Source organism: Corylus avellana, chromosome 9 (assembly GCF_965113065.1).
Source record: "Corylus avellana chromosome 9, dhCorAvel1.hap1.2, whole genome shotgun sequence".
NCBI classification, from domain to species: domain Eukaryota; kingdom Viridiplantae; phylum Streptophyta; class Magnoliopsida; order Fagales; family Betulaceae; genus Corylus; species Corylus avellana.
The window spans coordinates 7,443,125-7,463,241 of record NC_142498.1 but is presented as its reverse complement, the minus strand read 5'-3'; positions in this window follow the sequence as shown (position 1 = coordinate 7,463,241).

Below are 20,117 nucleotides of genomic sequence, written 5' to 3'. Positions count from 1 at the left end.
TCATCTTGAAGAGCGTTGAAACTTGAAAGCCTCAAATGCATGGAGGAGGATCCCATGCACTCTGCAAATCTATTGTGCCTTGCGAGAGCAGCTTTTGCCCTAATTTGAAATGTTTCTTAAAGAGAAATGTAGATGGTTCTCAAGTATAAACTAATTTAAGGTACGTCATAGAACTAACCGTAACAAAGCAAGTTCACAATATATTTAAGGATACTAAACAAAAAGAAAACAACATTAGTCATGAATCCCCAATGAAAGGGTGATTTTTTTTTTTTTTTTTGTCTTTATAAGCATGAGATAAAATATTGAAACAAGTTGAGCAAGAATGAAGAGGGAAAGGAAGATTAGCAGCCACGAAATAACCTAACCTTTGATAGATAATCAATCAATCAGGAGTTGAAGAAGAAAGAAACAATTGGTCAAATAAATTGAACACTGATTGTGCCCTTTGTCAATTCAAACCAGTCATGTCATCAAATAGGCCACTTGCATTTGCTAAGCAAATGAGAAACATGTCTGCAGAGCCAACTAAGAATGAGAACAATAACATGCCAATAATAAACTCCTACTGACAAGGATTCCGTACGAAGTGAAAGAAACAAAAGCAAAGGGAAGATCAAAGTCCTACCATTATTGAAAGGCAAATGAATGAATCTAGCAAAAGATACTACTTCAGAATGAACTGATCAATCTCATACCTTCTGACTTTGACGCCAGATATCTTATATATATGTCTATGATAGCTAACAAATAATATATATTTTATGATTACTAGTGGAGGACTAGTAAAACTATTTGAAGAGGAAAACTGCTCCAAATTCTAATACAGTTCTCAAGAGGCCTAGAAAGATCTTATTTAAAGACAAGGTTCTTTGAAAATGACAAAAAGCAGCCCCTACTTTTCAGACACGTCTTCCTTCTTCGCTAAAAAAATAAAATAAATCCTTCAAAGATCCATACCCAGGTAAGTTAAAAATAAGAGGTCCACAATGAGTGGGAACTTGGGTAATTGACTCATGTTTCCACCTTCTCTGAATTTCTGGCTTTATCTTTACTGTTTTGATGCATATGGCATGTAGCACTTTTCGTTATGTTAGGTTTTATGATCTATATTTTATGCTGGCTAATTTAGTGTCAAAACTAAGTGGTTGTTAGTTTAGGGTTATCATTTGAGTTGGGGCTCGAATTGGTACTCAAAGTTGAAGATCAAAATCTGTTGTTCGCTAGCCAGTTGATAGCAGTTCTGTGAAGCCCCGAGATTTCAAAACCCTAATAAGAGTTTATCACCTTATATAAACTTTCCCTCGAAATCAAAGAGCTTTAAAACATTTTTTGAAACAAAAAAAAAAAAAAAAAAAAAAAACCTTTTTATTTAAATAATAATAATAATAAACATCCTAAACCTAGTTTTAGCCTCTGGCCAAACGTTCAATGGGGGATCACCGAACATTGGAGCCCAACCTTTACTACGAACGTACAACTGGTCCCCACTCGAACGTTCGTTGACCCATTTGAAGACCCTTGGGTACTAACCAAATGTTCGACCTGCAACCTTATAACCACTGTTTAATAGTATACCGAACGTTCAACCATGGTACCTAACATTTGGTGACAGTTTGAAAGATGAATTTTAACCTATTATTCACCTTTTCAGCCTTATGCACCCCCCCCCCCCCCCTCCCCCCATAAATATCACCCCCTCATCTCCCCAAAATCCACCCCAAAAATAGAAACTCTAACCCTTGAGTGAGAAGAGATTTTTAGAGCAAGAATGAAGAGATTTTGAAGTGGGAGACCATCTTTGAGGTAAACTCTTTTGTACACAGTTTTCATGTTATTCTTGTGATTTTTATGCTCTTTACAAGATTTGAGGATACTATGATGAGTTTATGTCATTATTTTCTTTCAAAAGTGAAAAGGGTTTTCAAATGTTTTAAAAACACCTATTGTTTCCCAAGTTTTCATGATGTCATAGTATATTATGATTGCATACACTCATTAAGAGCCTAAGATGAGATCTATTATGTAGTGGTTTGAGGATAGGAGCCTTCTTACATGCATTCTAGCATCTGACCGAATGTTCCCTGCTTACTAATCGAACGTTCGACACCAAACACAAACGTTCGGCCAAAAGCTTCAAACGTTCGACCAGTGTATAGAATGAGTGAAATTAGGGTTTTATGATCTTTTAGCTAGATTACTTCTCGATTAGGACCTTATGTGTTTATAATAGGTTATCTAGTACTACGTATAATTATAAGCTATGTTTCGTTATAGCAGGGGTTTTAAATGTCTAAGGGATCAAGCAAGTGTATGTGGTAAGTAAATACTTACGATTGCTTTCCTTAAAAACATGTGATATGTTAACTCACTATTCACACGTATGTTATGAGCACAATTACTTTTTATGCAACTTGATAATTGCCTTAATAACTGATTAATAGAGGTGCATTGTATGATATGGTACACCGGTATGTACGGTATAATGGCCATGAGCTTACTATATATACTTGATTCTATGGTCAAATGTGTGTGTGTTATATGGGCATTGGGTTGTCTCGTGACCAGCGCAACCATCTTTGATTGGTGGGTCACTACAAGACATAGTTCATTAGTAGCGTGGGCCACCCTAGGTTGGATTTAATCAGACTAATAGTGTTATAGACGGTAGCATACAATAGCGGGGGCACTGGTATTGTATTACAAGTCCTTTGAACCTTGCTGAAAATTGGTAGTATCTCGGATTGACCATACATGATAGTTACGACCTATTAAAACATTAGTTTTCTGCATTAAAATTAATAGATGATTGTCACTGGGATTACACCTAATCTTCTCACAAACCAAAACCATATTTTTAGGATGTAATAACATAAGCAACACCTCTTTTGTTTACATTAAATACATGTTTACTTCTTCCCTTAAATAAGAGTTCATTTCATACTCGACTGTGAGACTTATTTACTAAGTCTTAAGCTTATGCAGTGTTTGCAGCTTGTCAAGTTATCTTTCTTAAGAGAGTTTTTAAAGGAAAGAGACCTGGAGACTCTACCAGGTTTGATTAGAATAACTGTATTTTGATTAGTAGCTCCAAGTCTATGATTGATCAGTTAGTTACAAGTTAACTAAATTGAAGGAATTGATAGTAAGCCTACCAGAATGGTTAAGGATAGTTTTGGGGGCGTTATAGTATGGTATCAAAGCATTCATTTTGGTCGACCACAGCAAAAAATCTGAGAATAGGTTATATGATGCACTAAGCTTTAATTGTGAAAGACCGGAGCATAGGATGGGCCTAGGTTTTCTACTATGTTTTGATGGTTGAGGTGCGGGCTAAAGTAACAGCTTTATTGATTGCATAGTAATAGGTCGGAGGGAACGAGCTCACTTGCTCCTGTGGCACGAAGACTCACGCTTATGGAATGCAATTATGATTGGACAATCCCAACCGAGTTACCTAGAAGGAACATTCAGTCTACTTGCATAACTTAGAAGATGCAGGGGCAACAAAATCACAACTGTGTGAAAACAACAGCAAAATGGAAGCGTCGTAGCCTGTCGGTAGTACGGGATTTTCCACCAATCCTTAGGGAGCATAACCCTTACTAGCTTAGGAAGGAAACGGGAGATACATGAGCATGTAACCCAAGGGACTGATGAGTATGCAAAGATGAAATAGGAAGAACTCTTGTTGCTAAAGGCTGGGGTACTGCAAGTAGGGACCAATCGTTAGAAGATTGCTTTCCTTCTTAGTATCAAGAAGAACTATGAGGCCTCGAACAAGGATGAGGAAGACCTGTCAAAAGATTTCGTAGAAGAATAGTTAGTGGAAATAGCTGGTTTCCTCTAAGATTCGGTGTCTAGATAGTTAGTGTTAGTTAGGGTAACTAGGTTGAGCATGTGCACTTAGTAGTTGCACTTTTGAATAGAAAAAGTCTTGTATTTCAAATTGAATTTGACTGCCATGTGCGAGATTTAAAATAGCATTTCCCAAAGAGTGGATTTTTATATCGCATATATATACCACTCAAATCGTATGGTATTTCTCCATCTCATGGTATATAAATGAAGAGGGGGAGGACCGCCGAGAAGCCCAAGAGGAGTAGTACTAGTTCATTATTACCTTGAATTTGAGTAGATAGTTTATGGCAATTGCAGCAAGCTCAAACAATATGAGCCATGACAACAACAAGCCAGCGGTAGTTGATGATCATGAGCATGATATGGTGATGCCCGTGTTTTGCTTCCACCCGACCGAGGAAGAGCTGGTGGAGTTCTACCTTCGCCATAAGGTATTGGCCAGTTGAGAACTACCTATAAAGAGGAACCTCGGAGCAATGAATCAGTCATGTAGGTCACATGGAAACCCAACAACAAACCCTTTTCTAATATCAGGAATTTTGCAAATGGAACCATTATTATGTAGTTTTAAATCTGATTTATTGATCATAAGCCATGGGAAGATGGTCTACAAAAAAAGGATACTAGATAAAAGTTGCTATCTCAGATATAAGGTGTGCATATTATCTATTCCAGACATGAAGTTTTTGTTTCTTGTGTATGAATTCTAGTACAATTAAATTTGCTACTGTTGAGACAATTATCAACCCTAGTAGCAACTTGATTCAATGGCTTGCTAAGAACGAAAAAGGATTAGTAGTGGTAGACTGCAAAATGGGGGGTGTGGCGGTCGTACCACCTCCGATGCCTGAGTGAGAACTTGAATAAAGTAAGAGTAAGGAAATAATAAGTAATAATAATTAAGAATAGTCAAGGATAGAATTCACCGTCGTTTCATCGTTGGTGGGCTCCTCCTTTTATAGAGCCTGTGAGTGAGTGGGTGAGTCCTTGTGGGACTCTCACTCGACTCCCTTGATACGTGGGAGTGGTTAAGTGATTTCCTCCATGATAATCTTTGGGGTAGTTCGCCTGGTGATTTGGCATGTACCTAGACTCTTTTTAGGCGATTGAGTTTGTTATTCTCTGATTTGAGTTGTTACTTCCAGATTAGATTGTTGGAGAGTGGTTACATTTCCCTGATTATAGGGTTAGCATAAGATGGCGCATAACTGCATGATTAGGGGGTAGACCAGGCAATGACACATATGTTTGGATACGTGCGCTTGGCAGCTTAATGGGTTGTGGCCTTTAAACCATAGTGGGCATTTTATTTGGGCCTGCTAGAAATATTTGGTATCAACAATACCCTGCCATTCCCTTAGGTCACATTGGTGACCCAATGGGAACAAAGTTTCTTTTATCCCCATCTGAAATGTTAACTTTGTTTTTGCAAATCTTGTACATATTTCTTTGAATATGATCCGAGCATGCTCCACCAAAGTCGGGAAAATTCTGCATTAATCCGAAGATAGAGATTTTGTATGTAGGCATACTCGTGCACTATTTGAGTGGTACGAGGTTCAAAGCATGAGTCCGTAGGTAAATGTATGGATGCATGCATGAGCAAATGCATGTATGAGTGGATGCATGCATGAATAGATGTGTGATCGGATGTATGTATGTATGTATGTATGTTTGTATTTTAGTAAGTATGACTTTTACAGCTCTTACGCAAACGAGTACCGTTTGCCGGAGTGTACCCTTACTAGCCTATGTGGAGATTTATCTGCAAATCTTCGTATTTGCCCCCTTTGAGTTTGAAAGTTAGGGTGTCTCTCCTTTTGTGTAGGAGAGTCTGGAGAGAGGACCTCTCAATTTTAACATGAGAATCCGAACATTGTGAGACTGGTGTATATGGAGAGATATGTAGGCTACCCGGACACTATTTTAACTGGCTGCATAGGTAAGTATCATTTTTTATCAAACGACACATACACCTACCAACCCAGGTAGGATGTTCACCTTTTAGTTTTCGTTGTTTGAATAAAGGCATTTAATTTGTTAATAGCTACCCGACATCGTTTTAAGTAGTTGCATAAAGGAGTACCGTTTTGTAAACACAGGGTATACCTTTACCAACCCGGACGGGATGTTGGCTCATCACTGTTGCGTAGTTTCACATATGTTGAGTTTCCTTTGACACATTGATGTGCTTCCTTTTCTTTCTAAGGATGGAGAGAGAGACTGTGGGGCTGTTGAATGGTCCGCCTAGAGTTATTCTTGGAATTGCGTACAGTCTGCCTGGAGTTATTCTTGTGACTGGTACGCCTGGAGTTATTCTTGCGACCGGTGCACCTAGTTCTACTCTACTAAGGAAAGGGGTATACTGCGAAACAATTTTCTGCCTTGCGGGTTGGCGCGTCCCTTCTGGGCCGCCGGCTGTCCTTCCTTCTTTCTAGAGACTTCTCCTTTTTTGCTTGTTCCGCAAATGCTTTAATGGTTTCCTTTTATAAATCTTCGGGAGTTTTGCTGTAGTGGAACTAACTGTAGTAGCTGTAGTTGCCAGATATGCAAAATTTTGCCTTCCCCTTTGATGTTACCTCTTTGCTTAGGTTGGTTGAAGCATAATTAAATAAGCAATAATAAATTGAAGCATAATTAAATCAATCATATGACATAAAATGTCGATGAGCATATTTACTTGTTGCGTAGACATGAGAGGTGCAAAGTGTTGTGTTCCTATTTTAGTGGCTGTGAGTGTGGGTTTTGTGGACAGATAGATTTGCATGAATATCCATGTAGTGGCAAATAGGTGCAAATGAATAGTTAGTATTTGGAAGCTAAATAACTTAAAAGAACAAACCAAAAATGCTCCAGAGAAATCTTGATATGCATGCAAAGCTAAATAACTTAAGGTGCACACGTTGGATATGCTTTGAAGTGGTTGTCCGCCCTGTGAGACCGCACGTCCCTCTCTGGTCTTCAGCTCTCCCTCCTTCTTTCTGGGGGGTTTTTGGTTCGAACTTGCTTTACGAAGGCCTTTACCATTTCTTCGCCGTTGACGAATTTTTTAGCTCTCGCCATGAGCTCATCCAATTCCCTCGATGGATAACGGCTTATGTCAGCCATGAAAGGACTATGGGGCCGTATTCCTCCCATTAATGCAGGGTGGATTACCCTTTCGTCTAGGTCATTGACTGTGAGCTTTTCAACGACTCATTGTACTCTTGTTTCACGGTTAGCAGATATGTCTCCGGCTTGCGTCGCTGGCGATTTCCAATAAGATAGGAGAGGAAGTTTTTATCGAGTTCGGTGAATGTCCCTATGGACCGGGGTCGTAGATGGCTAAACAAACATTTGGAGGCTCCCTTGAGGGTGATGGGGAGGCTCCCTTGAGGATGAGTCCTGCAACGCCATGTGAGCTCTATATGTTTCAAGATGGTCCGCCGGGTCTTGGCTTCCATCGTAGCGATCCATGTGTGGTAATTTGAATTTGTCGGGCAGGTCCATCCCCAAGAAATCGCTACCCCCCGCAGTGTGGGAGCTATTTAGTTGGTAGGCTAGGTTGTCTAGCTTGGCTTGGAACTGTGCTTGGAAAACATCCATACGTGAATCAATGGAGCCATCCTCTATTGCTACAGGCGGCTTCTAGGTCTATTGGATGTTTCAGGCTATTGTTCGACATCTGTTGAGTCCCTTTCTTGGTGCCGGTTTTCGAAACTTCTCTGCAGAAGTAACTCCAGGATCTCCAATATGTGCTCATTCTAGAACTATAACGTTTCTAGGCGCCTGCTGGTTGGCAAGTGCGGCCCAAATACGGGAGACGCAGTCAGAGTTTCTTTAGTCTCGAGATTGCCGGTGTTGTGTTAATTGATGTTTTTCGGCTGGGGAGGGAGAATGTTGGTCATGTTGGGATCTTCGATTTGGCCTTGAGATCTTGTGGCTACCATTCGTGACTTCTGTCCTATTTGAACTTTGGATCGTCTAGATGATCCTCTTTCCCATAGATAGCGCCAACTATTGAGACCGTTATCAACCCTGGTAGCAACTTGATTGAAAGGCCTGCTATAAACGAAAAAGGATCAATAGTGGTAGACCGCGAAATGGGGGGTGTGGCGGTCGTACCACCTCCGATGCCTGAGTGAGAACTTGAATAAAGAAAGAGTAAGGAAATAATAAGTAATTCTAATTGAGAATAGTCAAGGATAGAATTCATCGTCGTTTTATCGTTGGTGGGCTCCTCCTTTTATAGAGCATGTGAGTGAGTGGGTGAGTCCTTGTGCGTGGGAGTGGTTAAGCAATTTCCTCCATGATAATCTCTAGGGTAGTTCGACTGGTGATGTGGCATGCACCTGGACTCTTTCTAGGAGATTGAGGTTGTTATTCTCTGATTTAGGTTGTTACTCCCAAATTGGGTTGTTGGAGAGTGGTTACACTTCCCGAATTATCGGGTTAGCATAAATGGCGCATAACTGCATGACTTAGGGGCGGACCAGGTGATGACAAATACGTTTGGAAACATGCACTTGGCAACTTAGTGGGTCATGTTCTTTAAATAGTGGGCCTTTTATTTAGGCTTGCTGGAAATATTTGGTATCAACAGCTACAATGCGGATTTCTTAGCAAAATTTTCCTTGCTCGTGCTTCAGCAGGCTAGAAACAACAAATGTTAGAGCATCTGTGCCGATGAGATCACATGATATAGAACATTTAAAGAAGAAAAACAAACCTGTGTAGGAGTTTAACAAACAATTGAGAGGGTCTTGGTACTGTAAGAGAACCCTACTTGGATTAACAAGCTGGGACGTGTATGCAAATAAACTCTATTTGAAGTGTTTATAAATCTTCTACTAAAAAACATTACTCCTTTTAATTTGGTTAATGTAGTATATACCACTAATAACGTACAATGTTTTCTTCCTCATAAAAAAATTATTAAAATTAAATTTTTTTTTTTTTTAAAAAAAAACCTATCTAAAAATACTAAAAAATTAAGAAAAAAAAAAGAAGAATAATTGTTGGTCGTTTGGTGTCTCACGGTCACGTTAGGTTTTATTTTTTATTTTTTATTTTTATTTTTTTTCAACTCAGAGAAGGACATTTCAACGTATTTATAAGATTACCAGAATTGAAAGACTCAGAAAAATTACAAATTAAATAGTAAATTAAGAGAATAGAATCGTTTTCATTTCCAGTGAAATAAAAATAAACTATTTCATGGTAAAATTTTATTTTGTTTTAGGTATGAATGTATGATAAAACACACTCCACTTGTCAAAGAGTGGACCAAGGCTAAATCACAGGGATTCGTTGCCAGATTCGTTGGGGCAAATCAGTGAAACCCACCTAATCACATGGACATGCAGCACTCTATCGATCAGTCTATTGCTTTATATTGACAAGGTTTTCTACTTTATATATATATATATATATATATATATATATATATATATATAAATCAAGGACTTTACGTAAGAATCAAACACATTTAAATGATTAAAGTTTTTGGTAAGTAATTTATTGCCATATGACTGGTAAGGTTGCCTTCAAGGTGATCTTTTCTCTTTATATAAGTTTGGTTAAATCTTTTTTGGGTAATGATTTGTTGTGTGGGACGTATTGATTGCAGACTGATCTGGGTTTTGAGAGTTAGGGGAGGTTCACATGCCACCTCAAATGTGTGCTACGTATCTTCATTTTATTAGCGCTGACGTAATATCTAACAGAATCCGTTAAATCTTTTAACAGAATTTGACTCAAGGGACTAAATTGTTTTTGTTTTTTTTTTTTGTTATTATTTTTTTTGGCATATCTTAAGGACCACTGAATTCATTATGATACGATAGGAATTAATTTATAATTTAGGTCAACCACATAAATTTTACATTTATATCGTATTCTATTATATAGTGTGAATGCTCTGAATGGTGTGTATGTTAGCAGGGAAGAGAGAGAGAGAGGGGGTGCAGCATGGTGTTCGGGTTCCTGAAGACCCAAATCAAACCTTTCAATTTCAATATGTTCAATTTGGTTCTTTGTTGTAATGGTTCAATTTTGGATTTCAAATTTTTTACACCAAAATGAGTTAATTTGATTTTCGAATTTGAGATGTGATTTACTCGAAGTGATGCCGAATTAATTCCACATCAATATATATATATATTAAATGAAGCTGTAGTAGCGTTCATTAGAATAGGTACGAAATAGTATGCTGCTATTATATTATTATTATGAGTGTATTTATAAATGTTGAGTCTCATATTGAGAAAATATAAAGAAAAAAATTTTAATATACTTGAGTGGAACCAAGTCTATTAGCTTAGGCTTTTGAACTAAAATGGTGTTCAAATATGTATGTTAATGTACTTTTGTTAAAAGGCCTCAAACCTCTTATATCTCCCCAACAATTACAATATCTCAAATATAATTTGTTAGAATATTAATTAAATAATTACATTTATCATTTTTTATCAACTTAAATTTTTAAAATAAGTGATAATTTAATATAATATAAAAAAAATCTTGAATTTAAATTTTATTTTCGTGATTTACCTTCTATTCCAATTAAATTCTTTGTTATTCGAGCGTTTTAGAATACACTTTTTGAAATTGACTTTGCTGCCAGTCTGACTAGTTGAGAGTGATCATGGATTAAATATCATAGAATTTCTTCGAAACAACAATTTCCTTGTAACAACCGCCCCTAAATCAAACTCATCAATATTTTTATTGACGAAGCATTTGCTGACCAATCGTTATTGCCATTATATGCACCGTCAGTCCAATTTTTAGCAGCCCCTTCACATCTTGTTTAGACTGATTTTTAGTTCGTTTGAAACATTGTTTGAACAAATCTCTTCACATATTTTTAAGGGGTAGCTCAATTGGCTGAAATTATATTTTATGAAGCGGAGGTCACTAATTCGAATTCACCCTCCCCTTCTTGTGCGAACATGTAAAAAAAAAAAAAACAGAAAAAAAATCCCTTCTCATGTGTTTTTAACTTTCTATAATATGGATTTTGCAATAAATGCAAAATCCATTGGACCATAACTTTCTCTGGTGTATCAGTTCTTTTATTTATTTATTTTGATATTGCCATGTAAATTTGTATACTCTATGAACAAGTTAGAGCAACACTATCATAAAGGGTGATGGTTAAGTGGTATCAAGACAATTTTTATGTAGTTAGCTTAATACTAGGGCATGGATTCAACTATCATAATAAAAAATTTCGTGCCTGATTAATGCAAACAATCTTGGATCAATTTAATGGTGGATCCATCAGGGGCGGGCAGTGTAATACTCTAAAAAATTAATTAATTGGTAATTAACTTCATGGTTCGTCTCACAGCCTTATTCCGCGAGGAACATGACTTAGAGATCTCTACTCCTTAAAAAGAGGATACTATGTTGCGGAAACATTAAGATTCTATAAAAATTCATCATTACAACCAGAGCATCTGCTAAGGATCATCAAAGTAGCTGAAATCAAATTATATATATCATCTTTACAAGGGATCCATTCTATACCTTAATATGCAAGCATGCATCAAAGCTCTTAAGTCTACAGTATAATCCAAAAGTATTAGTTACCATAAACACCTGCCTAAGTTCACAATAAGTCCTCAAATATCTCTCAGATCGAATCTTCCACAATAACGGGATGCTTCGTGGTATCCATCTTCTACTAAACTATCTATAATAGCATAAATGTACATATGGAGAAAAGTGGGAAAGAATACAAGAATAAGTCCGGCGACTTAATGAATATAAATGCACATGACGTACCTGTCATTAAATGGTGAACTTAGTTATTTATAAAGTACATGCAGCATTATGAGATGACAATTTATCATGAATGTAATATAGATATAATATATGTTGTAATATAAGAATTATGCCATAGTTTAACTGTATGGTCTACCCCAAATATTACCCATTCTTTGCAAGGTTAGCGCTGTCCTAAGGGACCTGTAATACAATACGGTGCCTCGGATATTGTATGCTACCGTCCATCACTAGCAGCCCGACCGAGTCTAACCTCAGGTGGCCTACGCTACTAATGATGTCCATCCTGTAGTAATCAACCAATCAAACATGGTTGCGCCAATCATGAATAACCTTTGGATCCAAGGTCCATATAAACACACATGCATTTGACCATAAAGTTAACCTGTATGCTAAGCCCATGGCCGTTATCCCGCACATACCAGTATACCATGTCGTACAATGTAATTAATCTTCTCCATCTTTTACATGCATGCTTTTACAAGTCTCATCATTATCTTGTTAATCAACATACGTTTTCACAAAAGAGAGTTCACAGTAGTCCAAAATGTATTTCACGAAAGTTGTAAATATGCTTGTTTGATATATATAAAGTAGTCGTGCAATGTGGGAAAAGTAACAAGTATCTACGTGAGTTTGTACTTACTCAGATCGTAAGGCTCCTTCGTAAAATCCCTTTGAAGCTCCGTAACCTCGAATACTGAGAAAAGACCTATCATTAGTTCTAAACCTGTGCCAAGATGAACCTAAAACATGGTTGTAGGAGTTGGGGTCAAAATGACGTTCCCATAAAATGCTTTGGGGCGAGCGCTCGTGCCCTAGGCCGAGCGTTCGACCAGAGACTTTAGGTAGAACCTCATTTTGTCCAACGATCTCCTAAGCAGTCTTAAGCTAGTTCTAAGGCTACAAAAGGTCTTCTAACACTTCCTAACCCAAAACAACACCTCCATACAAAATGAAATATGCCCAACAAGAATGAAATGCTAACCCAAGCTGAAACCAAGATTAAGGGTAGCAACATAACTAGAAGCTCAAAACCACCAACTAAGCTAACTGTGAAAAGCACTTGATATAACAATTAAGTAAGGAACAAGCTAAGCTTAGAAGATTACTTCCTTGAAGCAAAACCTCCAAGAAATCTCTCATTCTCCTCCAATAACTCACAAAACTCACAAAGTCACTCAAGTAGAGGTTCTAGAGGGCAACATGGGCAGAATGAGGCTTAAGGGTCTAGTGGGGAGGGGTATTGGAAAGCATATGGGCGCGCTGGAATTGTCCTGTAAAGTAGCAAGCGTTCGGTACTTAGGGGTGAGCATTCGGGTACTATGCACAACTTTTGCTTGGCGTTTGGTCCTTATCCAACGGTCCAAAAATTGGTCAACGAGCGCTCGGGTGGTCCCCACCGAGCATTCGGTGTACTTTTGGACTTACGCCTGAAAAGCATGTCTGTACCTTTCTGACACTTTGAAAAGCATGTTTGTACTTTTGGTTAGCAAGCATTCGGCCAAAACCAGTGAGCATTCTCTACTGGCACTAAGGAGCACTCTCTACTAGCACCAGCGAGTGTTCTCTACCAACGATTGCGCAGTTGACTTTTCAATAGTTTGACTGATTGTGCAGTGTTCAGTAAAACAGACATAATTCTTGCTACAGGTCTTAGAATTGCGCATGCGAACCCATTCCAGAAAGCTCTTTCCGAGAAGAACATCATGGAAGCCATTCCAATATTTTTGATTGCTGATGTGGTCTTTTTAAAGTAAAAATATATCAACAATAAATACCACTTGCAATAGTACGATTCCTCGTAGGATAGGGCTATATTGAGGGTATCGAACCCTAAGGACTAAGTGGGTGTTGTTATCAAGTCTATCAAGATTAAATATAAATTATTTAAAAGGAGATTGATTTGTGTTGTGTCAAATACTCGCAAGTGCATGAATCGTTTGCATTAATGGATTGCAAGTGCAAGGTCGATCCCACAGGAAATTGTATTTTTGAAAAGCAATTTTGACTAAATTAATCAAATCCTAAGCTAATTCCAAAAGTTGAGAGGTTGTTTTTGTGAATAAAAAGATCAAAAGCATAAACAACATTAAAGTGAATTTAATCAAGTAAAGAAGCACTAAGGTGTCGGAATCCGCACTCACAAATTCATAGCAACATACTCCCATGATCAATAATATTTTCCAAAGTTCTCACAATAAAATTTTAAGTATGTTTTACTTTTGCTTCAAATAATTAATCAAAACCATCCCATGTATCCATTCTTTACACAAATCACAAAAGAAATCCAATTTAAATCAAATCATTAAGTGTATTCATAAATCACAACAAGATATCCAATTTAAATGAAAAAATCAATTGTATTTGTAGAATAAATCACAAGGGATATCCAATTTTTAAACAAAGAAAACCAAGCAGAATCAATTTTATGAAATTATCTTAAATCATCAAATATATCCTTGAATCACAAAAGATATCCAAGAATCATTTCACAAAATTGAGTTGAAGTAAAACAATTGGAAAATCAAATCATTAAATTGGAAAATTTTACATCACATGAGAACAATGTTGCTAATCATAAGTGAGGCTTCATCCTCAACCTTAGTTGAGGTTTTAGCTTCTCATGGAATTGAAAGATAAACAAGATTAATTGAATCCATGAAGAGTTGAGAAGCTTACAAATTTAAAACTCCAAAGTTGAGAACACCAAAAGCTAGGAAGACACTAAACTCTCTTCTCTCTACTCTGAAATTCCGTACCCTATAGCCCCCTACAAAATTCTCTGAAGTCCTTTCTATTCATAGGCTTTAGACTAGGGTTTCTTGGGTTTTAACCTAAAAATGGCACCAGGCCAGACATGTGCGCTCGATTGCACACTAGGTGTGCTTGACCGCACTCAAGCATGTATTTCGTTCTGCATCGCAGGTATGCTCACACGCTGATGATTGTCTTTGGGTGCATGTGCGTTCGATTGCATGACAAGTGCACTCGAGTGCACTCATGCATGTGATTTCCCTTCTACAGCGTAGTGCTTGAGCGCTGCTTGCTTGCTTGTGGGTGTGGGTGCGCTCTTGCTGAGCTTTAGTGCACGTAAGACAGCTGGGCTTGATCCTACTTCCAAAAAAATGCTCTTTTTCCAACTTCTTTGCATTTTCCACATTAAATCCACAATTTTCCCTTACCACCCTACAAAACACTAAAACCACAGAATTAGCACAAGACATCAGATTATAACAGAGCCAAAGGATTAACAAATGCAAATTAAGGGTCTCAAATATGCAATATTTGGCACTCATCAAACACACCCAAACTTACATTTTGCTAGTTCCTTAGCAAAACAAAACAAAAAATAAAATGAAAGCAAAAAAAATTAATCCTCTTTCGTGGGAGAAACGATTGCATTTAGCATATGTAACAAGCCTTTTAAATCCATAGGCATCCCTAGTGGATGATTGAAGTCTCGTGAGGGTTTAACAGAAATGATACCCACAAATATTGTTAGTGCTATGTTATCAAAAGGAATAAAGTTTCACACAAACCATAGTTCTCATTCATAAGCAAGCTTAAAAATACAAACACCATTATCACAATCATTAGGGCATCCGAAATCAAAGAACTCATAAATGAACAATTGAGACAGCATATGTTCTGAAATGTGCAAAGTGAAAATAACATACAGTCATGAGGCTTCAATTTAATCTCAAGATAAGTAACTCAAAATTTGTTGGAATCCCTGTCAAATGAAACAACCAAGGCAAGATATGCATTTTTCTCCTTTTTCTTCCTTTTTTTTAAAAAATGTTTTTTACGTAGGCTTTGAAATGCTTAGCTCCCTTAAGCATTCTAATTGACCCATGTAACGAGTGTTAGGCCAATGACTCCCAAGCCAAATGACTTTAGGGCACTAGATGTAGAAACATCCCTAAGGACTTACTAACTCAGATCAAAATGGCTACGAAGCCAAGCTAGCCATACCATGAATCGACTTAAACTTCATACCTTTTGACACGAACACTCAATGATTAATGAGGCAAGATGCTCGGTTTCTCGGTGAAAAACTCAAAATGGTGATTTTTTTTTTGCAAGCCAGTGTTATTCATCAATAGGTCATCCAACAAATCTCAAAATAAACATGATTAAGCTCAAATATCATATCTCACAAAATATATGCTAACGTGCTCATGATAATTCAACTCAAAACAAGTGAAGTCTCAATTACCCAAAAACAAGTCAAAGGACTCAGATTCCTAATGACATGAAGATATGTTCAAAACTTTATGCAATAAAATGAAATGCAAACCATAGTTACAACTTAACTCATGCTTAACAACAACATAAAACAATTTTTTGTTCTATTTTTATAGGCAAGAAAATAAAACAAATAATAAAAAGATAACAAACAAAAATGGATAGCGGTGTTTTTCCATACCCCCAAACTCAAATCACACATTGTCCTCAATGTGGGTAGAAATACAATACCAAGAGGTAAAGAAAACTGGGGTGTGAAGAGGGAGAACGTCCCCCAAACTTACTCGTAAAAATACATGTCCTAAAAATCATAACAAAACAAACACAAAAACAAAATAAAAAATGACAAGAAATAAAAGGAAAGAGGGGTTGCCTCCCATAAGAGCTAAATTTACCGTCTTCAGCCAAACTCTTCACAGCAGATGCTCAGTTTGGATAAGTAGGGTCCTCCACGGGCATTTCTTTAATCTCTGGGATCTTCAATTCCAGTAAAAGTTTCAGCCTTTGACCATTTATGTAGCACCCCAGATTTAAAATCATCATTTAAAGATATTAATTTGAAGTTAATATTATTTAGTATTTATGAATTATATCAGCATTATAGGAATCAATTTTTATAAAAAGTTTATAAAATGAGCGAACATATATGGAGGAGAGTATTTTTGGCCCCGGGATAAGTAAGAATGAGATAAATGTTTATAAAATGAGGGCATATGTATGGAGGAGAGTATTTTTGGCCCCAAGATAAGTAAGAGTGAGAGGAGTTCGGTACCGATACTTGAATGGAGGCAAAACCACTGAAAGAGGCTATGCAAGAAGGTGGTATTCTATCAACATGACCATTGAGTGCACCAATAAGAGTTAATTGACAGTCGGACATGGTTGAGGCCATAGTTCGGTGCCATGGTCGCAAGGACCCGTAACCCTCATACATAGGGGTAACAGTGTACATGGGGCCCTATTATGAGATAATGACTAAAGATAAATACATTGATGATTTATAACGATAAATTATAATGATGTTTTATGATGATGGTTTATAATGATGAATTACGATGATGATCTATTGCTAGATGTAATAGTATGTATATATTACGGGAGATGCAACCGTACACACACACATACACACACACACACACACACACACACACACATATATATATATATATATATATATATATATATATATATATATATATATATTGTTATGACTGATTGCATATTTATTTGTGAAAACATTTTGGAAACTGGGGACAAAGAGTAAAACAATTTATGGTTGTGGATTTTACTTACTGGTCCCCCTTTGTGCTGATTCAGTTTTATTTCTTGTTCTTAGGTAAGGAGCATGTTGTAATACAAGGCCGGAATGGGGGCGGAAATATATTATCCAATAATTTGTAATAAGCACTTCGATAGACCTTATAGATCTTCGCAAAAAATTTTGTTGTAAAAGAAGAAAAGTGGCAAACTCAGCCTTAACGGGCTGGAGATGTTACAATTTAGGTATTAGAGCAAAGGTTATAAGGTTCTGCAGACTTTTCAAAAAAAAAAAAATTGGGTTAATGGGAAGCCACATTCTAGCCAAGTAGAGTCTGTATTTTTTGTGTGGTCTCTAATAAATGATGCATGGGCATTTTTCTAATGGTTAATTTTTGGTTAAAAAAAAAAATTGTCTTAGTGTGATTAATTTGGACGATTTTATTATTGTGATCAAGTTAGTGACGAAGATGGATTTTTTTTATAGGTAGGTTGTGATTTATAGTATCTGCCCATTTGGATTTGCAGCAATTTTCTTGAGTATCGATCGATAAAAGTATATTTTAAGATGTCTTGAGGATTTAGAAAAGATTGTTGATCATGATTTAAAAATCATATGATGGTTTTATAGATTTAGGTTGCGAGATGAATTGTGCAAATGACTTGGTGACGAATGGTCTTATAGATGTAGGTTGAGAAATGATTCTTGTAACTGAATTAGTGATATAGGAGTCTATATGAGTTTTTGATAATGGCTAAGGTTTGGTTGATGACAATAATGACACTATGATTGAGGTTGTAATGTATGGATTGATGAATAAGGATTATGTAGTGACATGAAGTGAATGCTTAAGTATTGCAGGGATAGATGAAATGAAGTATACCCTAGAATCTATAAGATATTTTGATATTTATATTTGTGGTTTAAGGATTTTGATATTTTCGAATGATCATGGTGACTTTAAGGTACAATTCATGAAATCTTTGAGGTGATTCTTAGAATTTGAGGTGTTAGGTTTTCTGTAATTGAGATAAACTATATTGAAGTGACGCTTATAGTTTTGAGGATGAGTTGGTACTCCTAGGTTGTGGATAATATTTAAATTTTGAGGCATTAGTAGATATTGTATTATGAGAAATTTAGTTACATGCCAAAGCTTTTGATATAATTTTCTTTCACTAGGTAAAGATGATGGATTATTATTCTTGAGGTAATTTGAAGCCCAGAGGTAAGAGTTGAAAGACAATATAATATAGTGATATGATCTAAATTTCTTTTATAAGCTATATGTTCAATGATATTAAGGTATTTTAGAGGTTGATAACATGTGATTGTGCATATTTAGATGTTTTGTTGAGTGATTAACTTGTTAAATAGATTGTTTGTTTAAAAGAAGTTATTACAATGATAGAATGATTACCGAATGAATATTGAATGAGTATTGAATGATTACGAAAAGAAATGTTTGGAGAACAAGCTCCTTATAAAATTACAGACCAGTGTCCATTATTATTAAAAAAAATAAAAAAAAAGAAGAAGAAGAATTTGTTGCATAAAGTGACATGTGGTAATGATGAGCAAATGATTCCTCAGAGCTGCTTCAGGAAGATTACTTCAGCACAGAGAAAACCTAGTATGAGCAGAATCGAATATGTTTTATATATTTGAATTATCGAAGAGAATATTTATTTCTAATGAATTACCTGACTAGAGCTTGAGCGGAGAGACGTGCAACACCCCTAGACATCTACCCGAAGTTTTTCGTGCTGTTGCTGGAGACATTCGGTATTCTTCTCCATTTATAGCACCTTTGGTCCCAAGTCTTCTGCGTAAGATAACACCAGCTTTTTCAGCTGAGTATTCTCTTGCTTAAAATCCACGTGTTTTCATTTATAGTAATTGAGTAGTCGTTGTAAGACCCCAATTTGGTTTCTTAAGACTTTCAGCTCAACATTTCTGGCACTCAAACATTGTGCCATGTCAGAAACTAAAGCAGCACCTTGGATACTGAATGCCAATGAATTATTAATAGCATCAGTATCAGACCTATCACCTAACAATGTTTGATCCCGTGGAATTATGAAACCTTTGGCCACCGCTACAACAGTAGAATTGTGGAGCATGATAGAATCGTGAATAGTGATAAGACAATTGTCAAAGACAAAAGTTGGCTGCCATATGTCAGGATGTGCAGCAGGTTCGTTAGGGTGTGCAATAGGTACGACAAGATGTATAGTAGGCACTTCAGGGTGAACAGCAAGCACGTCAAGTTGTACATTAGGCATAACAATGGGTTGTATTGCAGGAGCAACATTTAAGTCGATGTTGTTAACGGATGATGATGATGCTGCCATATTTAGGAGAGTAAGGAAAATAGTTGAGAATACGAAGAATTTGGGAGAGATGAAGTATTGGGAATAAGTGTGCAGAAGAGACTAAGCGTAAAAAACTGAAGAGATATTTTTTTTTGAGTTTCTGGAAGCAACACGAGTGGCTTTTAAAGAATTTTTCACTTAAGGTGAAACGAACAATAAACTACAAACGATAGGCGACCTCGGGCCGTAAATGATTTTTGTCAAAAGATCCTGTTGAAGTAGGATCTAGTCTCCCGTCATAAATTCAATTGACACCACTAGACTTTCAGGGCTCATTTTTTTCAAATTTAATGTTCACTCAAAGACTTTGAATTCCACGCATGGGTAGCCGAATGAATTGTCATGCCAACAGGCACCACACGCGCTCGTTCATTATCCATAATCCTTCCTATAAATTCATACCCCTTTCTCCATTGCAACACATGCTTTCTAATCATACCCCTTCACTTGAGATTTTCTTCTAATTGCCTTCCATACAAAGAAAGCTCAACTTTCCTCCTAGTTGAGCATATCCTCAAGAGAAAAATGCAGCATCACGACTTGATTCACAAATCCAACACCTTATACTCTCAGTAGTAAACCATTGCAGCAAGATTATCTTT